Genomic DNA, 24,982 nt, shown 5'->3' with positions numbered 1-24,982 from the left:
AATGGAAGTGGGGGCATCAATATTGACCTTAGAGAAATTAAAGGATTACAGAGGCTACTATGATAATCTTTATGGCAACAAATTTAAAATGTATGAAATGGACACTTTCCTAGGAAGACACAAATTGCTGAAAGTGACTTAGAAAGAAGTAGAAAATAGGCCGGGCACGGTGGCTCACGCCTGTAATCTCAACAGTTTGGGAGGCCAAGGTTGGCAGATCACAAGGGCAGGAGTTCAAGACCAGCCTGGTCAACGTGGTGAAATCCTGTCTCTACTAAAAATACAAAAAATAACTGAGCGAGGTGGTGCGTGCCTGTAGTGCCAGCTACTCAGAGGCTGAGGCGGCAGAAGAATCACTTGAACCCTGGAGGCGGAGGGTGCAGTGAGCTGAGATCGCACAACTGCACTGCACTCCACCCTGGGTGACAGAGGGAGATGCCATCGAGAGAGAGAGAGAGAGAAATAGAAAATCAGAAAAAACAAGTGAAGAAATCAAAGAAAGTAGTAATTAAAATACCTTCCACAAAGAAAAGCACAGGACCAGGTAGTTTCACTGCTTAATTCTACCAAACATTTAAATAAGTAAAGATTTTTTTACATAATCTTTTGGAAAATAGAAGAGGAAACACTTCTCAACTGATTCTATGAGGTCAACATTACCCTGACACCAAAACCAGAGAAATACATTACAAGAAAACAACAGACAAATACTTCTTATGAATATAGATTTAAAAGTAAATCAAAAAACCATTAGTAAGTGAAATCCAGCAATATCTAAAAGGATTATGTGCCATGAACAACTGAGATTTGTACCAGGGATGTAAGGTTGGTTTATCATTAAAATATTAATTAATATAATACATTATGTCAATAAAGAACAAAATCTACATGAATATCTTGATAGATACATAAAAAGCATTTGACAAAAATCCAATATTCATTCATAAGAAACACTCTGAATAAAATAGTAACAAAAAGGATGTTTTTCAACTTGATAAAGAGCATCTATGAAAAACCTACTGTTAACATCATAATTAATGGTAAAAATCTGAATGGTTTCCCTCAATGATCAGGTACAAGACAAGAATAGCTGCTCTCACCAATTCTATTCCACATTGTATTGGAGGTGCTATCCAGTGAAAGAAGGCAGGAAAAGTAAATAAAGGGTATCTAGATTACAAAGGAAGATGTTAAACTGACTTTATTTGTTGACAACATAATCTTTTTTTTTTTAAATTATTATACTTTAAGTTCTAGGGTACATGAGCACAACGTGCAGGTTTGTTACATATGTATACTTGTGCCATGTTGGTGTGCTGCACCCATCAACTCCTCAGCACCCATCAACTCATCATTTACATCAGGTATAACTCCCAATGCCATCCCTCCCCACTCCCCCCTCTCCATAATAGGTCCCAGTGTGTGATGTTCCCCTTCCAGAGTCCAAGTGATCTCATTGATCAATTCCCACCGATGAGTGAGAACATGCGGTGTTTGGTTTTCTGGTCTTGCGATAGTTTGCTGAGAATGATGGTTTCCAGCTGCATCCATGTCCCTACAAAGGACATGAACTCATCCTTTTTTATGGCTGCATAGTATTCCATGGTGGATATGTGCCACATTTTCTTAATCTAGTCTGTCACTGATGGACATTTGGGTTGATTCCAAGTCTTTGCTATTGTGAATAGTGCTGCAATAAACATACGTGTGCATGTGTCTTATAGCAGCATGATTTCTAATCCTTTGGGTATATACCAGTAATGGGATGGCTGGGTCATATAGTATTTCTAGTTCTAGATCCTTGGGGAATCGCCATACTGTTTTCCACAATGGTTGAACCAGTTTACAATCCCACCAACAGTGTAAAGGTGTCCCTATTTCTCCACATCCTCTCCAGCACCTGTTGTTTCCTGACTTTTTAATGATTGCCATTCTAACTGGTGTGAGATGATATCTCATTGTGGTTTTGATTTGCATTTCTCTGATGGCCAGTGATGACGAGCATTTTTTCATGTATCTGTTGGCTCTATGCATGTCTTCTTTTGAGAAGTGTCTGTTTATATCCTTTGCCCACTTTTTGATGGGGTTGTTTGTTTTTTTTCTTGTAAATTTGATTGAGTTCTTTGTAGGTTCTGGATATTAGCCCTTTGTCAGATGAGTAGATTGCAAAAATTTTCTCCCATTCTGTAGGTTGCCTGTTCACTCTGATGGTAGTTTCTTTTGCTGTACAGAAGCTCTTTAGTTTAATTAGATCCCATTTGTCAATTTTGGCTTTTGGACAGCATAATCTTGATGAAGAAAATGCCAAGACACACACACAGAAATATTAGAACTAATAGCTACATTTAGCAAAGTTGCAGGATAAAAGATCAGTTGTATATCCATATATTATGAATGAACAATCAAAAATGAGTTTTTGGAAAAGAAGGCCATTCACAACAGCATAAGAGAAAAACATTTAGGACTAAATTTACCAAAAGAAGTGCAAGACTTGCACATTGAACATAGTAAAACATTGCTGAGAGTAATTAAAGAAGATATAAATTATTAGAAAGACTTTCTATATTCATGGATTCCAAGATACGATGCTGTTAGGCAATTTTCCCCAAATTGGTCTACAGATTCAACACAACCCCCATCAAAATTCCAGCAGGACTTTTTGTTGAAAGTAGCTATCCAATTAAAAATATGGAAAGCAAAAGATCTAGAATTGACAAATCAATCTTTAAAAAGAAAAAATTGTTGGAGGATGTCTACTGCTCAGTTTTAAAACTTGTATACATCTATAGTAATCAAAACACTGCATTAGCTGGCATAAAGACAGACATACAGTTCAATGGAATATATTTGAAAGTTCAGAAATAACCCCTTATATTTATGATTAATTTTTTTTTAAACAAAGAAGCCAAAGCAATTCACTGGGGTAAAGAGTAGCCTTCTCAACAAATAGTACTGGACAGTTGAACATGCACTTGGAAAAAGAGCACTTTAGACATTCACCTCACACTACACAAAAAATTAACTCACAGACAGATTGTATCTCTAAATGTAATAGCTAAAACTATAATGCTTTTAGAAGAAAACGTAGAATCAAATCTTCATGACCTAAGGTTAAGTAAAGCTATCTTGCATATAACACTAAAAACGCAATCTACAAAAGAGTAAAATGATACGTTGTGCTTCATCTACCCCATACTTCCAAACATCAAAAGACCATGAAGAAAAAAGAAGAGACAAGTCCCATACTAGTGAAAATACATGCGAACTATATCGAATAAGAGTTTGTATCCCAAACATATAAAATTTCTTATAACTAAATAGCCAAAGGTCAAATAACCAATTAAAAATGATCAAAAGACTGTAATAAAATTTTAACAGTGAAGATGTACAAATACTATATCCAAAAAGCATATAAAAGAAGCTCATCTTTATTTAGTAGGGAAATGCAAATCTAAACCACTTCACACCACTAGAATGACTGTAATCAAAGTGACAAACAATAAGGAGTGTTTATAAGCATGTGGAGAAACTGGAACCCTTAGGCATTGTGAGTGGGAATGTAAAATGCTGGAGCCACTTTGGAAAAACAGTTTGGCAGTTTCTTAAATGGCTAAACATAAATTTACCATATAACTGTACTCCCAGAAATTTAGTCAAGATAAATGAAAACATATGTTTCCTAAAGACCCGTTCATGAAGGTATGTAGCAGCATTATTCTTAATAGCTAAAACCTGAAAATAGCCCAAATGTCTATAAATCTAAATATATAAACAACACAGAGCATAGTCATACAAAATGCTATTGAGCAATAAAACAAACTAAGGACCAATACATGCTACGACATAGGTGAACCTCATAAACATTATGTTAATGAAAGAAGCCAGACACAGAAGATTACATAGTGTATTATTTAATTTGTATGCATGGGCCTTAAAGGGCAAATTGATCAACGAAAATTTGTAAATTTCAGTGATTATCTGGGGCTAGAGGTAGAAATGGAGATTGACTGCAATGGGGGGGAGGGTTGGAAATGTTCTAAAATTGGATTTTGATGACACTTGCACAACTTTGTAAATTTACTAAAAATCATTGATTGGACACTTAAAATTGGTGAGTGTTATGGTAAGTAAATTATACCTAGAAACTATTAAAAAAAAAAAAAGAAACAAAATTAACCCAAAGAAGGCAGGAGGGAGGAAATAGTAAAGAGCAGAAATTATTATAATTGATTGATAATCAATACAACCAAAAGCTAGTTCTTTTTTTTTCCTGCTATGTTGCCCAGGCTGGAATGCAAAGGCTATTCACAGGTGAGATCATAGAGCACTATAGCACTGAATTCTTGGGCTCAAGTGATCCTCCTGCCTCAGCCACCCAAGTAGGTGGGAATACAGGGACACTACCATGCCTGGCTAAAAGCTGGGTCTTTGATAAATAAAATGGATAAACCTCTGGCCACACTCACCAATAACAAAATAGAGAAGACACCAAATGCCAATATCAGGAACGAAAGGTGTGATGTTACTACAGACCCTATAGGGATTATAAGGATAATAAACAAATATTGTGATAAACTCTATTCCCAGATCAAGATTCAATCCCATGATTATTTTAAGTGTGCGTAAGACTTGCATAGCCAGCCCCCAACTTGGGTTATTATCCCAATAGTTAGAATTTATTACCTTTTCTTTTCTCACTAATAGGCTCTGCAAAATTTATAATCTAATTTCCTTTTAAGACTTTCCACTAGCTCCTTACTCTGGGACTTTTCTCCATATTCTCCAGCCAACTATCTGGTTAATTTAGAATAGCTTTTTTTTTTTGAGGCGGAGTCTCGCTCTGTCGCCCAGACTGGAGTGCAGTGGCGCAATCTTGGCTCACTGCAAGCTCCGTCTCCCGGTTCACGCCATTCTCCTGCCTCAGCCTCCCAAGTAGCTGGAACTACAGGCGCCCGCCACCTCGCCCGGCTAGTTTTTTGTATTTTTAGTAGAGACGGGGTTTCACCATGTTAGCCAGGATGGTCTCGATCTCCTGACCTCGTGATCCGCCCGTCTCGGCCTCCCAAAGTGCTGGGATTACAGGCTTGAGCCACCGCGCCCGGCCTAGAATAGCTTTTAACTTGAACCATATCCATGTTTTAGTTACGTTTTGACAGGGAAATTTGTTTTCAACCTTTGTGAGAGGGAGGAAGAATTATGTTTTCAGCTGTCTTTTCTTAAAATTATTTTTTAGTTTTTTTTAATTTTTAAAATTTATTTTTAAAAACCTGGATACATGTTCAGAACGTGCAGGTTTGTGACATAAGTATATGTGTGCCATGGTGGTTTGCTGCACCTATTGACACATCCTCTAAGTTCCCTCCCCTCACCCTCCACTTCCTAACAGCCCTGGTATGTGTTGTCCCCTCTCTGTGTCTGTGTATTCTCAATGTTCATCTCCCACTATGAGTGAGAACATGCAGTGGTTGGTTTTCTGCTCCTGTGTTACTTTGCTGAGGATGATGGCTTACAGCTTCATCCATGTCCCTGCAAAGGACATGAGCTTATTCCTTTTTATGGCTGCATAGTACTCCATGGTGTATATGTACCACATTTTCTTTATCTGGTCTGTCATTGATGGGCATTTGGGTTGGTCCCATGTCTTTGCTATTGTAAATAGTACTTCCATAAGCATACATGTGCATGTGTCTTTATGGTAGAATGATTTATATTCCTTTAAGTACATACTCAGTAATGAAATTGCTGGGTCAACTGGTATTTCTGGTTCTAAATCCTTGAGGAATTGCCATACTGTCTTCCTCAGTGATTGAATTAATTTACATTGCCACCAACAATGTAAAAACGTTCCCATTTCTCCACAGCGTCACCAGCATCTATTGTTCCTGACATTTTAAGTCAGGGATGACTTAAATGTCATGTTGGTGTGAGATGGTATCTCGTTGTGGTTTTGATTTGCATTTCTCTGATGATCAGTGATGTTGAGCTTTTTTCATGTTTGTTGGCTGCATAAATGTCTTCTTTGGAGAAGTGTCTATTCATATCCTTTGCCCACTTTTTGATGGAGTTGTTTTTTTTCTTGTAAATTTGTTTAAGTTCCTTGTAAATTCTCGATATTCGAGCTTTGTCAGATTGGTAGACTGCAAAATTTTTTTCCCATTCTGCAGGTTGCCTGTTCACTCTGGTGATATTTTCTTTTGCTGTGCAGAAGCTCTTTAGTTGAATTAGATCCCATTTGTCAATTTTGACTTTTATTGCAATTGCTTTTGTCGTTTGTGTCATGAAGTCTTTGCCCATGCCTATGTCATGAATGGTATTGCCTAGGTTTTCTTCTAGGGTTTTTATGGTTTTGGGTTTTACATTTAAGTCTTTAATCCATCTTGAGTTAATTTTTGTATAATGTGTAAGGAAGGGGTCCAGATTCAGTTTTCTGCATATGGCTAGCCAGTTTTCCCAGCACTATTTACTGAATAGGAGATCCTTTCCCCATTGCTTTTTTTGGTCAGATTTGTGAAAGATCAGATGGTTGTAGATGTGTGGTGTTACTTCTGAGATCTCTGTTCTGCTCCATTGGTCTATATGTCTGTTTTGGTGCCAGTACCATGTTGTTTTGATTACTGTAGCCTTGTAGTATAGTTTGACATCAGGCAGTGTGATGTCTCCAGCTTTGTTCTTTTTGCTTAGGATCATCTTGGCTATATGGGGCCTTGTTGATTCCATATGAAATTTAAAATAGTTTTCTCTAATTCTGTGAAGAATTTCAATGGTAGCTTGATGGAAATAGCATTGAATCTACTAATTACTTTGGGTAATATGACCATTTTCTTTTTTTTTTTTTTTTTTTTTTTTTGAGACGGAGTCTGGCTCTGTCGCCCAGGCTGGAGTGCGGTGGCCGGATCTCAGCTCACTGCAAGCTCCGCCTCCCAGGTTCACGCCATTCTCCTGCCTCCGCCTCCCAAGTAGCTGGGACTACAGGCGCCCGCCTCGTCGCCCGGCTAGTTTTTCGTATTCTTTAGTAGAGACGGGGTTTCACCGTATTAGCCAGGATGGTCTCGATCTCCTGACCTTGTGATCCGCCTGTCTCGGCCTCCCAAAGTGCTGGGATTGACCATTTTCATGATATTGTTTCTTCCTATCAATGAAGATGGAATGTTTTTCCATTTCTTTATGTCCTCTCTTATTTCCTTGAGCAGTGGTTTATAGTTCTCCTTGAAGAGGTCCTTCATATCCCTTGTTAGCTGTATTCCTAGGTGTTTTATTCTCTTTGTAGCAGTTGTGAGCAGGCGTTCATTCAGGATTTGGCTCTCTGCTCACCCATTGCTTGTGTAAAGGAATGCTTGTGATTTTTGCACATTGATTTTGTATCCTGAGACTTTGCTAAAGTTGCTTACCAGTTCAAAAAGTTTTTAGGCTGAGATGATGGGGTTTTATATATGTAAAACCACGTCGTCTGCAACCAGAGACAACTTGACTTCCTCTTTTCCTAACTGAATACCCTTTATTTCTTTCTCTTGCCTGATTGCCCTTGTCAGAACTTCCAATACAATATTGAATAGGAGTGGTGAGAGACGGCATCCTTGTCTTGTATGGGTTTTCAGAGGGAATGCTTCCAGCTTTTGCCCATTCAATATGATATTGGCTGTGAGTTTGTCCTAAATAGCTCTTATTATTTTGAGATATGTTCCATCAATACTTAGTTTATTGAGAGTTTTGTTTTTTTTTAATATGGAACGCTTCACGAATTTGCGTGTCATCCTTGCGCAGGGGCCATGCTAATCTTCTCTGTATCGTTCCAATTTTACTATATGTGCTGCCGAAGCGAGCACAAGAGAGTTTTTAACATGAAGAAATGTTGAATTTTATCAAAGGCCTTTTCTGCATCTATTGAGATAATCATGTGGTTTTTAGAATGTCTATTTTAGAATAAGTGCCATGTGGCACTGAGAAGAATGTATATTCTGTTGATCTAGTGTAGAGAGTTTTGTAGACATCTACCAGGTCCACTTACCCAGAGCTGAGTTCAAGTCCTGAATATCCTTGTTAATTTTCTGTCTCATAGATCTGTCTAATATGACAGTGGGGTGTTAAAGTCTCCCACTATTATACAGTGGGAATCTAAGTCTCTTTGTTGGTCTCTAAGAACTTGTTTTATGAATCTAGGTGCTCCTGTATCGGGTGAATATATGCTTAGAATTGTTAACTTTTCTTGTTGAATTGTTCCTTTTACCATTATGTAATGCCGTTCTTTGTCTTTTTTGATCTATGCTGGTTTAAAGTCTGTTCTGCCAGAAACTAGGATTGAAACCCCAGGGTTTTTGTTTTGTTTTGTTTTGATTATTTTTCTTTCCATTTGGTTTGCAAATTTTCCTCCATCCCTTTATTTTGAGCATATGTGTGTCTTTCTAAGTGAAATGGGTCTCCTGAATACAGCACACTGATGTGTGTTGACTCTATGCAATTTGCCCATCTGTGTCTTTTAATTAGGGCATTTAGCCCATTTACATTTATGGTTAGTATTGTTATATGTGAATTTGATTCTGTAATCATGTGGCTGTTTGGTTATTTTGTACACTAGTTGATGCAGTTTCTTAATAGTGTCATTGGTCTTTATATTTTGGTGTGTTTTTGCAGTAGCTGGTATGGGCTTTTCCTTTCCATATTTAGTGCTTCTTTCAGGAGCTCTTTCAGGGAAAGCCTGGTGGTAACAAAATCCCTCAGCATTTGCTTGTCTGGAAAGGATTTTATTTCTCCTTTGTTTATGAAGCTTAGTTTGGCTGGATATGAAATTCTGAGTTGAAATTTTTTTAAGAATGTTAAATATTGACCCCCAATCTTTTCTGGCTTCTAGAGTTACTGCTGAGAGGTTTGCTGTTAGTCTGATGGGCTTCCCTTTGTAGATGACCTAGCCTTTCTTTCTGGCTGCCCTTAAGAGTTTTTCCTTCATTTCGACCTTGGAGAATCTGATGATTATGTGTCTTGGGGTTGATCTTCTCATGATGTATGTTAAAGGTGTTTTCTGTATTTCCTGAATTTGCATGTTGGCCTATCTTGCTAGGTTTGGGAAGTTCTGGATAATATCCTGAAGTGTGTTTTCCAGCTTGCTTCCATTCTCTCCGTCTCCTTCTGTTACTCCAATCAATCATAGGTTTGGTCTTTTCATGAAGTCCCATATTTCTTGGAGGCTTTGTTCATTCCTTTTCATTCTTTTTTTCTCTAGTCTTGTCTGCATGTCTTATTTCAGTAAGATGGTCTTCAAACTCTGATATCCTTTCTTCTGCTTGGACCATTCAGCTATTGATACTTGTGTATGCTTCATGAAGTTCTCGTGTGTGGACCACCTGAGGTCAGGAGTTCAAGAACAGACTGGCCAACATGGCGAAACCCCATCTCTATTAAAAATACAAAAATTAGCTGGGCATGGTGGCAGGCACCTGTAATCCTAGCTACTTGATAGGCTGAGGCGGGAGAATCGCTTGAACCCGGGAGGCAAAAGTTGCTGTGAGCCGAGATCGTGCCATTGCACTTCAGCCTGGGCAACAAGAATGAAACTACATCTCAAATAAATAAATAAAATTAAATGATGTCTTTGGCCAGGCGTGGTGGCTCATACCTGTAATCCCAGCACTTTGGGAGGCAGAGGCAGGTGGAACACTTGAGGTCAGGAGTTTGAGACCAGCCTGCTCGACATGGTGAAACACTGTCTCTACTAAAAATACAAAAATTAGCCAGGTGTGATAGCAGGTGCCTGTAGTCCCAGCTACTTGGGAGGCTGAGGCAGGAGAATAGCTTGAACCCGGGAGGCAGAGGTTGCAGTGAGCCAAGATCTCACCACTGCACTCCAGCTTGGGCGACAGCAAGACTCAGTCTCAAAAAGAATGACATTTTAAAAATAAGTTTATTACATTGCATATTTAAGATAAACAGAATTTTCTCAATATTTAAACAGTAGTTGAGATATGTTGGCAGACATGAGCACAGATTTTGAAGTATAAAAAGATTGAGTTCAAATCCCAGGTTGGAAACTTCTCAGCTGTGTGATTGGGGGGCAGTTATCTACTATTTTCAGAACCTTAATTTTCTCATTATTGAAATGGGAATAAAGATACCTACGTCACAGGATCTTAATAATCAGCAGTAAGATCGTGTCCTATTTATTCCATCAGTGAGGGCAATATTCCCAACCTTGCGTTATGGGGTTGGCCAAGCACATAACACTCAATAAGGAACAAATAACTTTGACAACAGTTTATTTTCACCCATATTCACAACCTGGGAAAGAAGACACCTCATGCCAAGCAGGGTCAAATGTGGTTGCATTTGGACAACCAGGAGCTGTTGGCAGCAGGCCATTTGGTATTAAAAAGGTGGAGTGCCCCGTTTCCCCTGGGAGGATTTGATTGGTTTGTTTAAACAATTCCATGGACAGGCAGGGAATTAAAACCTGCTACTCAGGGATAAGCAGGAGCTGTGCCTGGTCCACCTGGTGAGAAGCATTATTTGGCTGCGGACTTGATTGATAAGAGCAGAGTAGGGAGGGAAATTCATGGTTAGGTCATTTGAAACCCTCTCAATTTCACCAGATGTCAAGGCAGCACATAATACTGAGCCTTAACTTTAGGTCTTATACTGCAGATACATAAATTGTGTCACATACAATTGGAATTTATTTACAGGCAACTTGGCAATTGCACAAAACAGGTAAGTAAATGGAAAAGAATGCCAAGGATGATTCCTTCTGAGGCACAGGTTGTTATTGGAAATGATTAAAGCTAAAGAGAAGCTCATAAACTAAACGTCTATTTGGTGTCCTCTTCTAGAGTACATTCTTATAATTCGAACTCTAAACACAAGTCTCCATTTATTGGAAAAGATGGCCCTGAAATACATAGTCTGAATAAAACAAAAGGCAAAAGGTATTTTCCTTCCAAATAGATTGTAAAAGAGTAAGGCCTGAAACAGAACCTGTGGTCATAACCACTCTACCTTGGTGCCTGCTAATGAAACATCTCTCTAGAATAGGCTGATTGTACAGGATGGACTTGAAGCTTTTACAAATGAACAGAGAATGCACCTATTTTACTGATCCTATATTCTGAGGCAAAAATATACTCGTATGAGCTTTTTTTTTTCTGTTTAAATCTCAAGCACCCATGAAATTCCTGGAACTACATGTGTACCCTCAGGGCAACTGGTCAGTGGAGTCTCTGTCAGTACACTGTATTCCACTAGTAAGTAAATAATATCTCTCTATCTTGTTTGGTGTCCTTGGAGGAAAAAGGGCATCAGCCCCATCCTCCAGTGCTTTGAAGAAAGCTTCAGGGTGTGAATTATACCAGTCTGTAAGTACCATACATTGTGCTTGCACCATGTACTAGACTCTGCTAAGTGTGCCAACAGATTTTGCTTCTATCCTACCAAACTTCAAGTGTAGCTTTCATGATACCTGTTTAGTAGGAACTGTGACTTAGAAAGGTTGGATAACTATGAGTTAAAGTGTGACATATCTTTAGGGAATGATCCACACAGAAATATTTTGGTAAAAATGGTACTTGTTGCTCATACAGAGTAGATTCCATTCAAGAGTTAGTTAAGGAGAATAGTAATGATCTTGTTTTATTGTTGAAAGCAGTTATTTTGTTAGTATTGTGACTCTAAACAAACATTCTTTGAGCACCTATGAGCTAGGCACAGTATTAGGCACTCTCACATTGTGTTATTCCCACATTGTGTTATTCCTGTAAGCCTTAAGAGTGTTTTTTCAGTGAAGTTATTCTCATTCTCACTTTACAGTGAAGAAATTTTGATGCTCAGTGGTTAATGGCTTCCCATATGTCTTAGTCTGTTTGGGATGCTAAAATAAAATACCACAAACCAGGTAGCTTATAAACAGTAGAAATTTATTTCTCATAATTCTGGAGGATGGGAAGCCCATGATCAAGGTGCTATAAGATTCAGTGTCTGGTGAGCAACCATTTCCTGGTTCATAGATGGCACCTCATATGATGGAAAGAGTGAAGAGTCTTTCTGGGGCCTCTGTTATAACAGCACTAATCCCATTCATGAGGGCTCTGCTGTTGTGACCTAATCACCTCTTAAAGTCTCCACTTCTTTTTTTTTTTTTATTTTTTTATTTTTTTATTTTTTATTTTATTATACTTTAAGTTCTAGGGTACATGTGCATAACGTTTATATCATGTATAACTCCCCAATGCAATCCCTCCCTCCTCCCCCCTCCCCATGATAGGCCCCAGTGTGTGATGTTCCCCTTCCCGAGTCCAAGTGATCTCATTGTTCAGTTCCCACCTATGAGCGAGAACATGCGGTGTTTGGTTTTCTGTTCTTGTGATAGTTTGCTAAGAATGATGGTTTCCAGCTGCATCCATGTCCCTACAAAGGACGCAAACTCATCCTTTTTTATGGCTGCATAGTATTCCGTGGTGTATATGTAAGGCTCCACTTCTTAATACTATCACATTAACAGTTGAGATTTCAACATATGAATTGGAGAGGGACACTAACATTCAAACTACAGCATCCTATTGTAGTAGCATTCTGGAACTGGCTTTTGTAATTGTATGCATTTACTCCTTAAAATTGTCTATAATGGAGCATTTACACCATAGAAATCAGCAAACTCTACAAAGCATGTGCTTCCAGGTGCCATCTTCAACCCTCAATGGTTTTTTGTTGTTGTTGTTGAGACGGAGTCTCGCTCTGTCGCCCAGGCTGGAGTGCAGTGGCCGGATCTCAGCTCACTGCAAGCTCCGCCTCCCGGGTTTATGCCATTCTCCTGCCTCAGCCTCCCGAGTAGCTGGGACTACAGGCGCCCGCCACCTCGCCCGGCTAGTTTTTTGTATTTTTAGTAGAGACGGGGTTTCACCATGTTAGCCAGGATGGTCTCGATCTCCTGACCTCGTGATCCGCCCGTCTCGGCCTCCCAAAGTGCTGGGATTACAGGCTTGAGCCACCGCACCCGGCCCCCTCAATGGTTTTTAAACCTTTACTAGCTCACCACTACCCAAATTCCAGCTCTAGTATTTTCTATCTACTGACTCTGTGACCTTGGGTCAGTTGCTTATTCTCTGTGAGTCTCAATTTCCTAATATACAAAATCAGTAATTAACTGCATATATTGCCACTGTTGTTTCGTGAATTTAACAGTTTGTACTGCCTTGGTTGTTGGGTAGTCGGTTCCTCAAATATAGGTAACACTGTATAAATCATAGCTATTATATTTTTCAATATTCCTTAGAAAAATCTATCATAAACAAGAGTTTGAGAAAGACATTGTGCATTCAGTGGGTATGGTATGCTAAAACCATCAGGAAGAAACTTTGTAGAATAAGAACACTTGAAGCACTCATTTGCCAAATATATGTCAGAAACACTTTAAATTGCATATCAGCAGTGTGCCACTTGCTAATCTCCTCCTTTTTGAGTTGGTCTATAAAAGGCCTAGTAAGTATCTTTTTTCATGAAATATTAGAATGACTCCAGGGCTTTCTCATGGCTTTGGAATTAGAACAAAACAAAAAATCAATTATTAGTTTCTTATAGGAACAATTAATGATCGAAGACAAAATATCCTCAAAAGTCTAGATCGCAATGTTATTTACGATAACGTTTTGAGTTGCTTTACATGTGAAGAGTTGATCTGAGTACCACAGTTTGCCAAAATTCTAGAAATATAACTGTTGTCTAAATTCTAATTGCAATATTATATGTTGCAGTTTGTTTAAAACAGCAAATATTAGAATAATTAATTTTTAAAAACATTTTTCTTATTTTCTACATGCATGTATGTGTGTGTGTTGCATACGTTTTATATGTGCAGATACAGTTATCTACAAAGTATGCTGGAATTTTAAAAAGTGTTCCAGAGGAGCTGCTAATATAAGCTTAACTTGCTGTGGCAAACACTTGTTTAATATCATCCCCATTCCCTACAAGATCTCCGGCAATAGATAAGAGTATCCACATTTTACAGAACTGAGTCTTAGGGATGTTAAGTGACTTGTCCTCAATCAGTGTGGTCTCCCTGAATCCAAAGGCTGCCCTAACTGCTCTGACAAATAGTCCTGACTCAGGTCACCTTTTCCCCAGGATCTGTGACTGCTGAGAAGACTCTAGGACAGAAGATAATTCTGTAAAGTGACCACTTACTGGTAACTGTTACTTCACTCCTTGCAGGGACACAGGTTCTTCCTGTGTCCACCCATGTACAAAGTTTGCTTCAGTTTCAACAAGTTTGGGAGCTATGGCCTGGATCATGATTATGTGAGGTTTAAGAACCGTGGATATGTACTGGGACAGTTCTATGGTTGCTCTTGGGTCTTATTCTAGGGCAGGAGTCCCCAACCCCTGGACCACAGATGGGTATTGGTCCACGGCCTGTTAGGAATCAGGCCACACAGCAGGAGGTGAGCAGTGGGCCTGCAGAGCATTATGGCCCGAGCTTCACCTCCTGTCAGATCAGCAGGGCATTAGATTCTCATAGAAGCATGAACTCTGTTGTGAACTGCATATGCGAGGGATCAAGGTTGTGTGCTACTTATGAGAATCTAATGCCTGGCTGTCTGAGGTGGAACAGTTTCACCCCGAAGCCATCCCCCTCCCCAGCCACCCCTCTCTCCCCCGACTCCCGCCCCGTGGAAAAACTGTTTTCCAGGGAACCAGGCTCTGGTGCCAAAAAGGTTGTGGACTGCTGTTCTAGGGAACCACACTGCTTTATCTATCCTCTATCATGTAAGGTTTCAATTGTGAAATGACAGGGGCCTGCAAATTAACTGACAATAGACACATTAACAGGAGCAAAGACAATGTTTATTTCCACATGCACATGGGACCATTGAATAATGAGTAACTTGCTGAATAAGCCAGAGAGAAAGAGAGATTTATACACCCAATTGAACAAAGGAGAGGTTAGGGCTTCAATGTGAAAGTATGGAAGGTTCTATTGGATTTTTTGATGTTAATGAAAATGAACAGTTTATCTATTTCCTAGACTGGAAATTTCCCTCTGGGGAGGTTTATGGCAGCTGCATTTGCACTTCTCAATGCTAAGGGGTCAGTCTTAATACAAATAGGAAACTCCCTCAGAATCAATTGTTCAATTGTGGTTGTATTTTCAGGGGGTTCTGCTTAAATGTAGGTAATATTTATTTCTGCTTCTGCTGTCCGTTCAGATATTTTCAGTTTAAAATAATCTTTATATCACTTTGGTGGGCTGAATTCCTTGACATCTTTCTGAACCTATTTCCTCATCTGTCATGTAGGGACAACATCTGCCTTACAGAGTTACTCTGAAGATTTCAATGAATAATATAAATAAATTACCTGACACAGTGGAGAGTGGATGCTGCAGGGGCTAAGGGAGAGCTTTCCCTTTGGCCCTCTGAGGGATTGCTGAAAAACCAACTTGTAATGTAATGGGGAGCTGAGCAAGAAGACTCGAGGCAGAAGAGAACAGAGGTAGCCTTTATTGGGCTCGCTGGTGAGGTTCACCGGTCCTCTAGGAGAAGGGCCGAGGAAGTCGCGCTCGGGGTGGGTATAGGGGGGCCTTTTATAGGGCAAGGTAGGCGGGTTTGTAGGTTTCGGTTTTCCTGAGTTAGGTTTCAATTTCTGAGGAATGAGGTGTCCAGGAGCTTGCACAGAGCGGGGGTTTTTTGGCGGGCACCGGCTTTTTTCGCGCGCTGAGAGTCTTAGCAGGAAGTGAAGGGTGGGAAGTCCTAACAAAGGGCCTGCCATGACGAGTGATACCGCCATGTTGGGTCTAGATTCATGCCTAACACAACTCAGAGAAGGCAGATTAATTGGAGAAAAGGCATACAAATGGATTCAGCGTGTATGCACAGGAGCTTTCAGAATGAAGACCCAAAGATACAAAGGGAATTGTCCATTTTGTCCATGTTTAAGTTCAACAAAGTATGGACAGCTGTGTAGAAATATGATTGGACAAAAAGGGTATGAGCTAATGCGAATAGACTAAGAGGGGAAACTCAGCAAGGCTTGTCTGTCTAGATTCTTCTTGGCCTCTCTGAGGAACATTCCTTCCTTCTGGGTATGTGGCAGTTTGCTGTCTAAAAGTGGGGATCTTATGACCTACAGTCAAATAAGGTAGGCCAAATCACTTCTTTATGTCCAGTTTTTACACAGAAAGGCAGAGAGAAAGTTAGAGTTGTGTGTTTAGGTTTTATAGCTGACTTTGAAGAAAAGGGGTTCTGGTTTCAACAAACCATACAGTTCCTTTCCTCTTTCTTTTACTGTACATTCTATCCCTTGGCTTCAGTTACCAGTCCCAGATCCATTATTCCTTGGGCCAAACCTTGCCCTAAATCATAACCTGCCTCAAACTTCCTTGATTCAGCTACCCAGCTTACAAAAACAGAGAAAAGATTTTCGTGAACCAAAAGGGAAAGGTCCTGGTCACAGTTTCAACTCAGAAAGCAATTTTCTCTTTATGTGAATCCCCACAACTTACCACCCTTCACTCAAGTTAAATCTTAAGGGCATTTACTGGGTACCCACCATGAGCCTGGCCCTGTGCTCTCCCTTGTCTCCCACATTTCCTGCAGACCAAAACTCAGTCTCATCTCTTTCCCTCCCTCCCTTCCTCCCTTACCCCACAGCAGGCTCCAAACTCCATTTCCTCCCCAAGACTTGTGCAGGGAGGACAATTTCAATCTCTCCCTGAAGTCCCTATCTGCATTCTTATGCCCAGAAACCAGATCACAAAGAGCCTTCTTCAGGATGCTCACTACTTAATAGTTCTCAGTAAAGTATAGATGGCAATTGTTTTTTGTTCTCAGAAAGATGAAAAAATATCCATCTTTCCTCTGCTGTAACAGCCTTGGTGTTGGGTATATTGGCAGTGGGCCAGAGGGTCTGGGAATGACCTGTGGCATGAGAAGCTGCTGAAAGTGTAAACAGGAGAGATGGTCTGAGAACCAAGGAAAGCTGGATCAATAAGAAAAAGTGAAAGGGGCCAGGGAGAATCACTTGGGAATAATAAAGTTAAGGATTGCCTATACTGCATCCCATGTTGGCTTTAGCATTAAAAAAACAAGCTCAGTTTAGAGTCCTGGCCCTCCCTTACACTAGCTGTATGACACTGAGCTGTTACCTAACTTACCTAGATCTTAATCTCATCTGTGGTAATGGTAAAATATTTTTTAGAAGAGCTATCATGAGGATTGAAAGAGAGAAGGTATATAAAATGTTAGTGCAATACACGTTAGTAGCTTACTACTAGTTGTACTGAATCTTAATTTCATTTAAAAATATTTAATAACATTATTTTGTTCTTAGTTTTTAATCATAGAGTTATGTTTCATTTCAAGTGATACTTTTTTTATTTCAAAAATACCACAGAAACATGTTAAGTAAATGAACATACAGACTGTGCACAGATAAAGCAAAAACCCTGAGTGACACTCAAATGATAAATCTCTAGGAAATGCTGCAGTAAATCATTACATGTACTGTAATATGTCAGCTACTGTGCATTGCCAAAGATAATGAGTCAGATATCTTTGCCCTCACAGACTCTCAGCTGATTACAAGAGTTTGCTTGGTATACAACCAACAAAATACATGGTGCCTACATCAATAGTATTTTCTGTATTATGTTCACATTGGGTGAATGCTTTCCCTATCAATGCTTCTTACCAAAGAATAATTAATTTAAAATTCAGTGGTACTTAACAGAATTTAGGCAGTGAACTGGATGTGAGATTTACAAAGACCAATGAAATATGACCCTTACCCTCAAGGGTCTCACAGTCTAATGGGGGAATAAACACATTCATTCAATCAATGAATATTTATTGAGTGAATACAATGTGTCTTCAATTGCTCTAGAATGAATACAAAACAACTAGCTAGTGGCCAAGTCAGTTTTCAATTCTGAGTCCGTTGACTCGAACCTGCAAATATGTTTTTATTTACAGCCACCAAAATATTTCTCCTGGCTATTCTATTAATAAATCTACTTGAAAAAATCTGCTGAAGTGTTTAAAGAAACTGTTTCTGGGGCCTGCCAACAAGAGAAACTGAGGTGAAAAGCTCTGCCTAGCTGTGAGTAGCTCAGGCTCTGAGTTAGGCCTTTCACCTCCCCTTTCCCAGATAAGAGCTGTTTTTGAGAAACTGCTCTCTTAGGATTGGTCCCCACCAAGATGGCAAAAGCATAGAGGTAACTGCCACCTTCACAGCCAAAAACATGCTTTTCGTAGAAGGGCTCAATATTGTGGCTTTCACTTTCTAACTTATCTGCTCCTTCCTGACACAAAAAATAGTCAAGAATAAGGACACCTGGACTGTTGGTTTCAGCACACTTTATCTGAGCTTTGATTGGGTGATCTGGCCTTTATGGGCATGTTGTGTGTCTGGATTTTTCAGATGTGAATCATTTGGGAAACAGGATGACTCTCTCACTGGGAATTATAAACAGCACTACATATAACATAAGTAAACTGTTGCCATAATGAATGGAAGCAGATCAGCTTTAATGTAAACATACGTAAGTGTTAAGTCCCAGCTCCACCACTTAAAATCTTAGTCATTTAACCTCTCAGCATCACTGATGTCTAACTGAAGCCTTATTGAGGGAAAAAAAAATTCTTTATAGCACAGAAGAGATCATGGAGAAAGATTATGATTTGTCTGTTTATCTTTCTTCCCCAACCCCAACTTGACTGTGAAAACCTTGAGGGCAGAAACTCTACATAATTCCTCTATGTACCCTCCACACCCAGCACAGCCCCTAACATATACTTGGTGTCAGTATATCAAATACATTTTTGTCAGTCTCTCCCTCTGAAAAATGATGCTATTCCATTTGGCAGGATAGCTTATATCCAACTGTTCTATATACATGACTCTCTTCTTATATAGGAAAGTCACGATTTTCTGTATTCAGACTTTTGACTTGGTTATTTATTTGAGCTTTTGATTTAAAAGTGGCTAGGTGTGAGCCACATTTGTTTCTTTACTTTTCACCCTAGGCTGGGTGATAAAAAACATCCAATATTTAACGCACAAGAGAGACAATGCAACAATATCATTACCCCAAATAAACGTCATTGAATTCATTGTGAAGGTGCAGATTTTATCAAAATAGTTGCATGGTGTAATGACAAAACGGACTGTCCTCTTTTCTGGGTTGCTTTATGAAATTGTATGTATGCTGCTGGAATTGAGGCTCCAAATGTTTAAGTAGCTTGTCCAAGGTTACACAGCTATTAACTGGTGGAATGTGACTGGAATGCAGATATGTATTAGGATAAAGCTCGAGATTACTATATCATGCAGAAGAAGAATAAAAAACACAGCAAGCTGGGTGCCGTGGCTCACGCCTGTAATCCCAGCACTTTGGGAGGCTGAGGCAGGTGGATCACAAGGTCAAGAGATCGAGACCATCCTGACCAATATGGTGAAACCTTGTCTCTACTAAAAAATACAAAAACTAGCTGTGCATGGTGGCGTGCGCCTATAGTCCCAGCTATTCGGGAGGCTGAGGCAGGAGAATAGCTTGAACCTGGGAGGCAGAGGTTGCCGTGAGCCACGATCACGCCACTGCACTCCAGCCTGGCAACAGAGTGAGACTCAGTCTCAAAAACAAACAAACAAACAAACGAACAAAACCAGCAGACACTTTCCAGAAAACATAGTGTTTTTCAGCAGGTGAGTACCTGATCTAAGTTGTAAATGTCTACCCCTGAAAAATGCATAACAAACAACAGCACTCAATGAAGTAATTGGTTAGACAAGACATGGTGGTAGTGTGCGAGCATAGGCTAGGGAGCCAGAAAAACTTGAATTCCAATCCCAACTACTATCTAATCTTTGGTTTACTCTTATATAATTGGCATCGATACCAAGATGTTATCAGAATTAAAGGAGATGAAGTGTTTAACACAGGGCCTGGCAAATAGATTGTGCTCAACCAATGCTAGATTACTTCAACCCTTCCTTTCGTTTTTACTCTAGGCAATGTTAAGCATTAACTCATTTGACCATAGATTAAATTTCCATTACAAAACCAAGTTTTGTGGTTGTTTTTGTTTCTCTGCTTTTTGGTGAAGCTAAAAGATGGGCGTTAAAGTTCAAAGCAGTTAGCAAATAATGCAACTGTTACTTATGCAACATTAGTGAAATATTTAATAATTATTGCAAATCCAGACATCAGAATGCCATCCCCTTGAAAATGATTGTACTCGTCTTTAAAAATTAAGCATTCTTTCCTAGTTATTCTAATAGATGAATATTAACACAGTTATGTCAGATTCTGCAAATAAAATTCCATTGGCATTTTGATTGGGATTTTATTCACTCAGTAAGTTATGGCCCTTGTGTTCTAGAACTAAGGTTTTGCCTGCTATTATCATTAAAAGGCTGGCTTACCTCATAACTTTTTTCCCATTTTAGCATGTCTTTCTCCTCTTTCCCCTTCCCTCTGGTACAGGTACTTGCAAAGACACTGAATTAGAGGGGCATAATCGGTTGTGGAATTGAATTATTCCACAAAATGACACATAGATGAGGCATAACCATTCCTGATGATTGTGAGGGATCCTTGTGATATGGTTGGCACCTAGGAAAATTATAATTCAGCAGGGGCATTGTGATGACTTCCTCATCTTTCCAGTCACCACTACCATCATCCTAGCTCTGCAAAACTGTCTCTCCATTTGTTTTTCAAATATTCTTTCAAAATTCGCAATTTTTATCATTTTTAAAATTAGATCCTATTGTGAATGTCGTCATTTCTCCCATTATGTTTTATATGTAAGGCTTTCTGATATGCATAAAAGCTATTGATATTTTAAACAGTTACCATTTATTCTATCCTTTTGTAAAATTCATTTATACCAAGACATTTTATGTTGTTTCTAATGTTTTTCAGGACTATACCCCTATCTTCTGCAAGCACTGATAACTTTGTCTTCACCTTTTCAAAAGTTGCAGAACTTATTTCTTTTTAACATCTCTTTACAGTGAAGATAATTTCTAAAGCAATATTAAGTAATACTAGGGATAATTAACATATTTGTCTTGGTCTTGATTTTCATGAAATTTCCTCTGGTTGTATAAAACCATTCTGTGCTTTTTTTACAGGAAAAAATCACCTCAGTATAGCCTACTAGAATCTACTTTAAATGTATATATTTTCAAAAATGAGAATAGGTGTTTAATTATTACTGAATTACCTTTGGAACATCTATTGAGTGTATCAATACTAATAGCTTTACAATCAGCCTTCAAATCCAGTTAAAGCAAATATTTCAATTATTCAAATCACACTTAGTTTCACTCCATTTAATAATTTTCCTCATACAGGACCAATTCTTTCATATAATTCCAAACATTATGTTTTTATGGCTAGTGTCAACAACTAATCATTTTTTTTTTATTTTTTATTATACTTTAAGTTCCGGTACATGTGCATAACAAAAGTGCAGGTTTGTTACATATGTATCTTGTGCCATGTTGGTGTGCTGCACCCATCAACTCGTCAGCACCCATCAATTCATCATTTATATCAGGTATAACTCCCAATGCAATCCCTCCCCCTCCCCCCTCCGCATGACAGGCCCCGGTGTGTGATGTTCCCCTTCCCGAGTCCAAGTGATCTCATTGTTCAGTTCCCACCTATGAGTGAGAACATGCAGTGTTTGGTTTTCTGTTCTTGTGATAGTTTGCTAAGAATGATGGTTTCCAGCTGCATCCATGTCCCTACAAAGGACGCAAACTCATCCTTTTTTATGGCTGCATAGTATTCCATGGTGTATATGTGCCACATTTTCTTAATCCAGTCTGTCACAGATGGACATTTGGGTGATTCCAAGTCTTTGCTATTGTGAATAGTGCCACAATAAACATACGTGTGCATGTGTCTTTATAGCAGCATGATTTATAATCCTTTGGGTATATACCCAGTAGTGGGATGGCTGGGTCATATGGTACATCTAGTTCTAGATCCTTGAGGAATTGCCATACTGTTTTCCATAATGGTTGAACTAGTTTACAATCCCACCAACAGTGTAAAAGTGTTCCTATTTCTCCACATCCTCTCCAGCACCTGTTGTTTCCTGACTTTTAATGATTGCCATTCTAACTGGTGTGAGATGGTATCTCATTGTGGTTTTGATTTGCATTTCTCTGATGGCCAGTGATGATGAGCATTTTTTCATGTGTCTGTTGGCTGTATGAATGTCTTCTTTTGAGAAATGTCTGTTCATATCCTTTGCCCACTTTTTGATGGGGTTGTTTGTTTTTTTCTTGTAAATTTGTTTGAGTTCTTTGTAGATTCTGGATATTAGCCCTTGTCAGATGAGTAGATTGCAAAATTTCTCCCATTCTGTAGGTTGCCTGTTCACTCTGATGGTAGTTTCTTTTGCTGTGCAGAAGCTCTTTAGTTTAATTAGATCCCATTTGTCAATTTTGGCTTTTGCTGCCGTTGCTTTTGGTGTTTTAGACATGAAGTCCTTGCCCATGCCTATGTCCTGAATGGTACTACCTAGGTTTTCTTCTAGGGTTTTTATGGTATTAGGTCTAACATTTAAGTCTCTAATCCATCTTGAATTAATTTTCGTATAAGGAGTAAGGAAAGGATCCAGTTTCAGCTTTCTACTTATGGCTAGCCAATTTTCCCAGCACCATTTATTAAATAGGGAATCCTTTCCCCATTTCTTGTTTCTCTCAGGTTTGTCAAAGATCAGATGGCTGTAGATGTGTGGTATTATTTCTGAGGACTCTGTTCTGTTCCATTGGTCTATATCTCTGTTTTGGTACCAGTACCATGCTGTTTGGTTACTGTAGCCTTGTAGTATAGTTTGAAGTCAGGTAGCGTGATGCCTCCAGCTTTGTTCTTTTGACTTAGGATTGTCTTGGCAATGCGGGCTCTTTTTGGTTCCATATGAACTTTAAAGCAGTTTTTTTCCAGTTCTGTGAAGAAACTCATTGGTAGCTTGATGGGGATGGCATTGAATCTATAAATAACCTGGGCAGTATGGCCATTTTCACGATTGATTCTTCCTATCCATGAGCATGGTATGTTCTTCCATTTTTAGTGTCCTCTTTTATTTCACTGAGCAGTGGTTTGTAGTTCTCCTTGAAGAGGTCCTTTACATCCCTTGTAAGTTGGATTCCTAGGTATTTTATTCTCTTTGAAGCAATTGTGAATGGAGTTCATTCCTGATTTGGCTCTCTGTTTGTCGTTACTGGTGTAAAGAATGCTTGTGATTTTTGCACATGATTTTGTATCCTGAGACTTTGCTGAAGTTGCTTATCAGCTTAAGGAGATTTTGGGCTGAGACAATGGGGTTTTCTAAATATACAATCATGTCATCTGCAAACAGGGACAATTTGACTTCTTCTTTTCCTAACTGGATACCCTTGATTTCTCTCTTGCCTGATTACCCTAGCCAGAACTTCCAACACTATGTTGAATAGGAGTGGTGAGAGAGGGCATCCCTGTCTTGTGCAGTTTTCAAAGGGAATTTTCCAGTTTTTGCCCATTCAGTATGATATTAGCTGTGGGTTTGTCATAAATAGCTCTTATTATTTTGAGGTACGTTCCATCAATACCAGAATTATTGAGCGTTTTTAGCATGAAGGGCTGTTGAATTTTGTCAAAAGCCTTTTCTGCATCTATTGAGATAATCATGTGTTCTTGTCTTTGGTTCTGTTTATATGCTGGATTACGTTTATTGATTTGCGATGTTGAACCAGCCTTGCATCCCAGGATGAAGCCCACTTGATCATGGTGGATAAGCTTTTTGATGTGCTGCTGAATCCGGTTTGCCAGTATTTACTGAGAATTTTTGCATCGATGTTCATCAGGGATATTGGGCTAAAATTCTCTTTTTTTGTTGTGTCTCTGCCAGGCTTTGGTATCAGGATGATGTTGGCCTCATAAAATGAGTTAGGGAGGATTCCCTCTTTTTCTATTGATTGGAATAGTTTCAGAAGGAATGGTACCAGCTCCTCCTTGTACCTCTGGTAGAATTCAGCTGTGAATCCATCTGGTCCTGGACTTTTTTTGGTGGGTAGGCTATTAATTGTTGCCTCAATTTCAGAGCCTGCTATTGGTCTATTCAGGGATTCAACTTCTTCCTGGTTTAGTCTTGGGAGAGTGTAAGTGTCCAGAAATTATCCATTTCTTCTAGATTTTCTAGTTGATTGCGTAGAGGCGTGTATAGTATTCTCTGATGGTTTGTATTTCTTTGGGTCGGTGGTGATATCCCCTTTATCATTTTTTATTGCGTCTATTTGATTCCTCTCTCTTTTCTTCTTTATTAGTCTTGCTAGTGGTCTGTCAATTTTGTTGATCTTTTCAAAAAACTACCTGGATTCATTGATTTTTGGAGGGTTTTTTGTGTCTCTATCTCCTTCAGTTCTGCTCTGATCTTAGTTATTCTTGCCTTCTGCTAGCTTTTGAATGTGTTTGCTCTTGCCTCTCTAGTTCTTTTAATTGTGATGTTAGAGTGTCCATTTTAGATCTTTCCTGCTTTCTCTTGTGGGCATTTAGTGCTATAAATTTCCCTCTACACACTGCTTTAAATGTGTCCCAGAGATTCTGGTATGTTGTGTCTTTGTTCTCATTGGTTTCAAAGAACATCTTTATTTCTGCTTTCATTTCGTTATGTACCCAGTAGTCATTCAGGAGCAGGTTGTTCAGTTTCCATGTAGTGAGCGGTTTTGATTGAGTTTCTTAGTCCTGAGTTCTAGTTTGATTGCACTGTGGTCTGAGAGACAGTTTGTTATAATTTCTGTTCTTTTACAATTGCTGAGGAGTGCTTTACTTCCAATTATGTGGTCAATTTTGGAATAAGTGCGATGTGGTGCTGAGAAGAATGTATATTCTGTTGATTTGGGGTGGAGAGTTCTAGATGTCTATTAGGTCCGCTTGGTGCAGAGATGAGTTCCATTCCTGGATATCCTTGTTAACTTTCTGTCTCGTTGATCTGTCTAATGTTGACAGTGG

At 39.1% G+C, this 24,982-nt stretch overlaps 1 non-coding gene across 1 annotated transcript; it reads right to left on the bottom strand.

The window, feature by feature from the left end:
* Window positions 1-7,716: 7,716 nt before the first annotated feature.
* LOC117078578 lies at window positions 7,717-7,823 on the bottom strand. Its single transcript, XR_004435028.1, has one exon. It is a non-coding gene; the product is annotated as a U6 spliceosomal RNA (small nuclear RNA).
* Window positions 7,824-24,982: the final 17,159 nt, after the last annotated feature.

Source organism: Trachypithecus francoisi, unplaced genomic scaffold (assembly GCF_009764315.1).
Source record: "Trachypithecus francoisi isolate TF-2019V2 unplaced genomic scaffold, Tfra_2.0 Lachesis_group6, whole genome shotgun sequence".
NCBI classification, from domain to species: Eukaryota; Metazoa; Chordata; class Mammalia; order Primates; family Cercopithecidae; genus Trachypithecus; species Trachypithecus francoisi.
Note: the sequence above shows the minus strand (reverse complement) of the source record. Positions and strands in the feature narration are given on the sequence as shown.